Below are 7,694 nucleotides of genomic sequence, written 5' to 3' on the forward strand. Positions count from 1 at the left end.
AAGACAGAAGGGCATCCCGAGAGAGTTGAGAACAGAAAGGCATCCAGAGAGATGAGAGAACAGAAGAGAATCCAGAAAGAGGAGAGAAAAGAAGGGCATCCAGAGACAGCAGAAGACTGAAGGACATCCAGATAATGAAGAGGACAGAAGGGCATCCAGAGAGAGAAGAGGACAGAAGGGTATCCAAGGTGAGGAAAGAATTGAAGGATATCCAGATAGACGAGAAGACAGAAGGGCTTCCACAGAGAGGAGAGAACAGAAAGGCATCCGGAAAGAGGAGAAGAGAGGGGGCATGCAGATGGAGCAGAGGACAGACGGGCATAAAGAGAGAGGAGAGGACAGAAGTGCATCCAGGGAGAGAAGAGAACAGAAGGGCATCCAGAGAGGAGAGAGGACAGAAGGGCATCTGGATAAAGGAGAGAACTGAAGGGCATCTAGAGAGAGGAGAGTACAGAAAGGCATCCAGAGAGAGGGCAGGGCAGAAGGGCATCCAGAGAGAGGAGAGAACAGAAGTGAATCCAGAGAGAGGATAAGACAGAAGGGCATTCAGAGAGAGGAAACAGCAGAAGGGCCTCCAGAGAGAGGAGAAGACAGAAGGCATCCAGAGAGAGGAGAGAACAGAAGGGCATCCAGTATGAGGAGAGAACAGACGGGCATCCAGAGAGAGGAGAAGAAAGAAGGGAATACAAAGAGAGGAGAGAGCAGAAGGGCCTCCAGAAAGAGGAGAAGACAGAAGGGCATCCAGAGAGAGTAGAGAACAGAAGTGCATCCAGTGTGAGGAGAGATCAGAAATGCATCCATAGAGAGGAGAAGACAGAAGGGCATCCGAAGAGAGGAGAGAACAGAAGGGAATCCAGAAAAAGGAGGAGACAGAAGGGCATCCAGAGACAGGGGAGGACAGAAGGGCCTCCACCAAAAAGAGAACAGAAGGCCATCCAGAGGGAGGAGAAGACAGAAGGGCATCCAGAGAGAGTCAAGAGCAGAAGGGCATCCAGAGAGAGGAGAAGACAGAAGTGAATCCAGAGAGAGGAGAGAACAGAAGGGCATCCAGAAAGAGGTGAAAACAGAAGCACATCCAGAGAGAGGAGAAGACAGAATGGAATCCAGAGAGAGAGGAGAGAACAGAAGGGCATTTGGAGAGAGGAAAAGACAGAAGGGCATCCAGAGAGAGGAGTGGACAGAAGGGCACCGGAAAGAGAAGAGAACATAAGGGCATACAGAGAGGAGAGAACTGAAGGGCATCCAGAGAGAGAAGAGGACACAAGGGCATCCAGAGAGAGAAGAATACAGAAGGGCATCAAGATAGAGGAGAGAACAGAAGGGTATCAAGTGAGAGGAGAGGACAAAAGGGCATCCAGAAAGAGGAGAGAACAGAAAGGCATCCAGAGAAAGGAGAAGACAGAATGGCGTCCAGAGAGAGGAGAGGACAAAGGACATCCCGAGAGCAGAGAGAACAGAAGGGCATCCAGAGAAATGATAGAACAGGACAGAATACAGAAATAGTAAAGAACAGAAGCCCTTCTAGAGAGAGCAGAAGAATGAGGGACATTCTGAGAGAATAGGACTGAAGGGCATCCGGAGAGAGGAGAAGACAGAATTGTATCCACTGAGAGGAAAGAACAGAAGGACATCTAGAAAGAGGAGAAGTCAGAAGGGTATCCAGAGTGAGGAGAAAATTGTCAGGCATCCAGAGAAAGGAGAAGACAGAAGGGCATCTAGAGAGAAGAGAACAGTAAAGAATCCAGAAAGAGCAGAAGACAGAAGGTCATCCAGAGTGAGGATAGAATAGAAGGGCTTCCAGCGAGAGGAGAAGACAGTAGGGCATCTGGAAAGAGGAGAAGACAGAAGGGCATCCCTAGAGAGTTGAGAATAGAAAGGCATCAAGTGAGATGAGAGAACAGAAGTGAATCCAGAAAGAGGAGAGAAAAGAAGGGCATGCAGAGAGAGCAGAAGACTGAAGGACATCCAGAGAATGAAGAGGACAGAAGAGCATCCAGAGAGAGAAGAAGACAGAACGTTATCCAGGGAGAGGAGTGAAATGAAGGGCATCCAGAGAGAGGAGAAGACAGAACAGCTTCTAGAGAGAGGAGAGAACAGAAGGGAATGCGGAAAGAGGTGAAGAGAGAAGGCATCCAGATGGAGAAGAGGACAGACGGGCATCCACAGGGAGGAGAGGACAGAAGGGCATCCAGGGAGAGAAGAGAACAGAAGGGCATCCAGAGAGAAGAAAGGACAGAGGGCATCCAGAGAGAGAAGACAGAAGGGAATGTAAAAAGAGGAGAGAACAGAAGGGCATCCAGAGAGAAGAGATAACAGAAGGGCATCCGGAAAGAGGAGAAGATAGAAGGGCATTCAGAGAGAGGAGAAGACAGAAGGGCATCCAGAGAGAGGAGAAGACATAAGGGAATGTAAAAAAAGGAGAAAACAGAAGGGCATCCAGAGAGAAGAGATAACAGAAGGGCTTCTAGAAAGAGGAGAGAACATAAGGGCATCCGGAAAGAGAAGAAGAGAGAAGGAATCCAGATAGAGAAGATGACAGACAGGCAACCAGAGAGAGGACAGGACAGTTGGGAATCCAAGGAGAGAAGAGAACAGAAGGGCATCCAGAGAGTAAAGAGGACAGAAGGGCATCTGGATAGAGGAGAGAACAGAATGGTATCTAGAGAGAGGAGAGAACATAAGGGCATCCAGTGAGAGGAGAAGATAGAAGGGCATTCAGAGAGAGGAGAGAGCAGAAGGGCATCCAGAGAGAGGAGAAAACAGAAGGGAATCTAAAGAGCAGAGAGAACAGAAGGGCATCCAGAGAGAGAAGACAGAAGTGCATACAGAGGGAGAAAAGGACAGATGGGCATCCAGAGAGAGGAGAGATCAGAGGGCATCCAGGAAAAGGAGAGGAAAGAAGGGCATCCAGAGAGAGTAGAGGTCAAAAAGGCATTCAGAGAGAGGAGAGAACAGAAGTGAATCCAGAGAGAGGAGAGAACAAACGGGCATCCAGAGAGAGGATCTGCCAGAAAGGTATCCAGGGTGAGGAGAGAATTGAAGGGCATCCAGAGAGAGGTGAAGACAGAAGGGCTTTTAGAGAGAGGAGAAAACAGAAGGGCACCCAGAGAAAGGAGAAGACAGAAGGCCATCCAGAGAAAATAGAGAGCAGAAGGGCATCTAGAGAGAAGAGAAGACCGAAGGGAATCCAAAGAGAGGAGAAAACTTAAGGGCATCCATAGAGAGGAAAAGACAGAAGGGAAGAAGAGGCAGAGAGAGAAGAGGACAGATGGGCATCCAGAGAGCGGATAGAGCAGAAGGGAATCCAGGAAGAGGAAAGTACAGAAGGGCATCCAGAGAGAGGAGAGGACAAAAGAGCTTCCAGAGAGAGGAGAGAAAAGAAGTGAATCCAGAGAGAGGAGAGAACAGAAGTTCATCCAGAGAGAGGAGAAGACAGAAGAGAATCCAAAGAGAAGAGAGAACAGAAGGGCATACAGAGAGAGGAGAATACAGAAGGGTATACAGAGAGTGGAGAGGACAGATGGGCATCCAGAGAGGAGAGAACAAAAAGTCATCCAGAGTGAGCAGAAGGCAGAAGGGCATCCAGAGAAAGGAGAGAAGAGAAAGGCATCCAGAAAAAGGAGAGAACAGAAGGGCATCCAGAGAGAGGAGAAGACAAAAAAAGAATCCAGCCAGAGGAGAGAACAGAAGGGCATTAAGAGAAAGGAGAAGACAGAATGGCATCCAGAGAGAGGAGAGGACAAAGGACATCCCGAGATAAGAGAAAACAGAAGGGCATCCAGAGAAATGATAGAACAGGACAGAATACAGAAATAGTAGAGAACAGAAGCCCTTCCAGAGAGAGCAGAAGACTGAAGGACATCCTGAGAGAGAAGAGGACTGAAGGGCATCCGAAGAGAGGAGAAGACAGAAGGGCATCCAGGGAGAGGAGAGGACAGAATTTTATCCAGTGAGATGAGAGAACAGAAGGTCATCTAGAGAGAGGAGAAGTCAGAAGGGTATCCAGAGTGTAGAGAGAATTGAAGGGCATCCAGAGAAAGGAGAAGACAGAAGGACATCTAGAGAAAAGAGAACAGTAAAGAATCCAGAAAGAGCAGAAGGCAGAAGGTCATCCAGATAGAGGAGAGAATCGAAGGGCTTCCAGCGAGAGGAGAAGGCTGTAGGGCATCTGGAGAGAGGAGAAGACAGAAGGGCATCCTGAGAGAGTTGAGAATAGAAAGGCATCAAGTGAGATGAGAGAACAGAAGAGAATCCAGAAAGAGGAGAGAAAAGAAGGGCATCCAGAGAGAGAAAAAGACTGAAGGACATCCAGAGAATGAAGAGGACAGAAGAGCATCCAGAGAGAGGAGAAGACAGAAGGGTATCCAGGGAGAGGAGTGAATTGAAGGGTATCCAGAGAGAGGAGAAGACAGAACGGCTTCTAGAGAGAGGAGAGAACAGAAGGGCATCCGGAAAGAGGAGAAGAGAAAGAAGAGATGAAGAAGAGGACAGCCAGGCATCCAGAGAGAGGAGAAGACAGAAGGGCATTCATAGAGAGGACAGGACAGATGGACATCCAGAGAGAGGAGAGAACAGAAAGCCATCCAGAGTGAGGAGAAGGCAGAAGGGCATCCTGAGAGAGGAGAGAACAGAAGGACATCCAGAAAGAGGAGAGGACAGAAGGGCATCCAGAGAGAGGAGAGAGCAGAAAAACATCCTGAGAGAAGAGAAAACAGAAGGACATTTGGAGAGAGGAAAAGACAGAAGGGAATCCAGAGAGATTAGTAGACAGAAGGGCATCGGGAAGAGAAGAGAACTGAAGAGCATCCAGATATAGGACAGAACAGAAGGGCATCTAGAGAGAGCAGAGAACACAAGGGCATCCAGAAAGAGGAGAAGACAGAAGGGCATCAGGAGAAAGAAGAAAACAGAAAGCCATCCAGAGAGACGAGAGGACTGAAAGGAATCGAGAGAGAGGAGAGGACAGAAGGGCATCTGTAGAGACGAGAGAACAGAGGGCATCTAGAGAGAATAGAGGACAGAAGTGCATCTAGAGAGTGGGGAGTACAGAAAGGAATCCAGAGAGAGAAGATAAAAGGAAATTCAGAGTGAGGAGAGAATAGCAGGGCATCCAGAATGAGGAGAGAACAGAATGGTATCCAGAGAGAGGAGAAGACAGAAGGGAATCCAGAGAGAGGAGAGAACAGAACATCATCCAGAGAGAGGTGAGACCAAAAGGGCATCCAGAGAGAGGAGAAGACAGAAGGGCATACAGAGAAAGTAGAGATCAGAAGGGCATCCAGAGAGAGGAGAAGACAGAAGGGCATCTGGAGAGGGGAGAGGACAGAAGGGCATCCAGAGATATGAGAGAACAGAAGGGCATCCAGAGAGAGGAGAGAACAGAAGGGTATCAAGAGAGAGGAGAGGACAAAAGGGCATCCAGAGAGAGGAGAGTACAGAAGGGCATCCAGAGAAAGGAGAAGACAGAAGGGCATCCAGAGAGGGGAGAGGACAGAAGGGCATCCAGGGAGAGAAGTGAACATAAGGGTATCCAGAAAGGGGAGAAGACAGAAGGGAGTCTAGAGATAACAGAGAACACAAGGGCATTCAGAAAGATGAGAAGACACAAGGGCATCCATAGAGAAGAGAGAACTGAAGGGCATCGAGAGAAAGGAGAAGACAGAAGAGCATCCATAGAGAGGAGAGGACTGAAGGGAATCGAGAGACAGAAGGGCATCTGGAGTGATGTAAAAACAGAGGGCATCCAGAGAGTATAGAGGACAGAAGTGCATCTATAGGGAGGAGAGAACAGAAGTGCATCTAGGCAGAGGAGAATACAAAGAGGAAATCAAGAATGAGGAAAGAACCGAAAGGCATCCACAGAGAGGAGAAGACAAAAGGGAATTCCGAGAGAGAACAGGACAGATACGCATACAGAGAGAGGAGAGAGCAGAAGAACATTCACAAAGACAGAGGACAGAAGTGCATCCAGAGACAGGAGAGAACAGAAAGCCATCCAGAATTAGGAGAACGCAGAGGGGCATCTGGAGAGAGGAGAGAACAGAAGGGCATACAGAGAGAGGAGAGAGCAGAAGGGCATCCAGAGAGAGGAGAAGACAGAAGGGCATCTAGACAGAGGAGAGAACAGAAGGGAATCCAGAATGAGGAGAGAACAGACGGGCATCCAGAGAGAGGAGTGGACAGAAGGGAATACAGAGAGGAGAGAGCAGAAGGGCCTCCAGAAAGAGGATAAGACAGAAGGGCATCCAGAGAGAGGAGAGAACAGAAAGGCATCCAAAGTGAGGAGAGGGCAGAAAAGCATCCAGAGAGGAGAAGACAGAAGGGCATCCAAAGAGAGGAGAGATCAGAAGGGAATCCAGAAAAAGGAGAAGACAGAAGGGCATCCAAGAGAGAGGAGAGAACAGAGGGAATCCGGAAAAAGGAGAAGACAGAAGGGCATCCAAGAGAGAGGAGAGAACAGAAGGTCATCCAGAAAGAGGAGAGAACAGAAGCGCATCCAGAGAGATGAGAAGACAGAAAGGAATCCACTGAGAGAGGAGAGAACAGAAGGGCATTCCGAGAGAGAAAAAGACAGAAGGGCATCCAGAGAGAGGAGTGGACAGAAGGGCATCGGAAAGAGAAGAGAACATAAGGACATACAGAGAGAGGAGAGAACTGAAGGGCATCCAGAGAGAGAAGAGGACACAAGGGCATCCAGAGAGAGAAGAATACAGAAGGGCATCCAGAGAGAGGAGAGAACAGAAGGGTATTAAGAGAGAGGAGAGGACAAAAGGATATCCAGAAAAAGGAGAGAACAGAAAGGCATACAGAGAAAGGAGGAGACAGAAGGGCATCCAGAGAGAGGAGAGGACAAAAGGACATCCCGAGAGAATAGAGAAAAGAAGGGCATCCAGAGAAATGATAGAACAGGACAGAATACTGAAATGGTAGAGAACAGAAGCCCTTCCAGAGAGAGCAGAAGACTGAAGGACATCCTGTGAGAAAAGAGGACTGAAGGGCTTCCAGAGAGAGCAGAAGACTGAAGGGCATCCAGAGAGAGGAGGGGACAGAATTGTATACAGAGAGAGGAGAAGAGAGAAGGGTATCCAGTGTGTGGAGAGAATTGAAGGGCATCCAGAGAGAGGAGAAGACAGAAGGGCTTCTAGAGAGATGAGAGTATAGAAGGGCATCTGGAAAGAAGAGAAGAGAGAAGGCATCCAGATGGAGAAAGGGACAGATGAGTATCCAGAGAGAGGAGAGGACAGAAGGGCATCCAGGAAGAAGAGAACAGAAGGGAATCCAGAGAGAAGAGAGGACAGAATGGCATCTGGATAGAGGAGATAACAGAATGGTATCAAGAAAGAGGAGAGAACAGAAGGGCATCCAGAGAGAGGAGAAGACAGAAGGGCATTCAGAGAGAAGAGAGAGCAAAAGGGCATCCAAAGAGAGGAGAAGACAGAAGGGAATGTAAAAAGAGGAGAGAACAGAAGGGTATCCAGAGAGAGGAGAAGACAGAAGGGCATACAGAGGGAGAAGAGGACAGATAGCCATCCACAGAGAGGAGAGAACAGAAAGCCATCCAGAGTGAGGAGAAGGAAGAAGGGCATCCGGAGAGAGGAGAGAACAGAAGGACATCCAGAAAGAGGAGAGGACAGAAGGGCATACAGAGAGAGGAGAGAGCAGAAAAACATCCAGAGAGAGGATAGAAGAGAAGG

The sequence above is a fragment of the Arvicanthis niloticus genome, chromosome 5 (genome assembly GCF_011762505.2).
Source record: "Arvicanthis niloticus isolate mArvNil1 chromosome 5, mArvNil1.pat.X, whole genome shotgun sequence".
NCBI lineage: Eukaryota > Metazoa > Chordata > Mammalia > Rodentia > Muridae > Arvicanthis > Arvicanthis niloticus.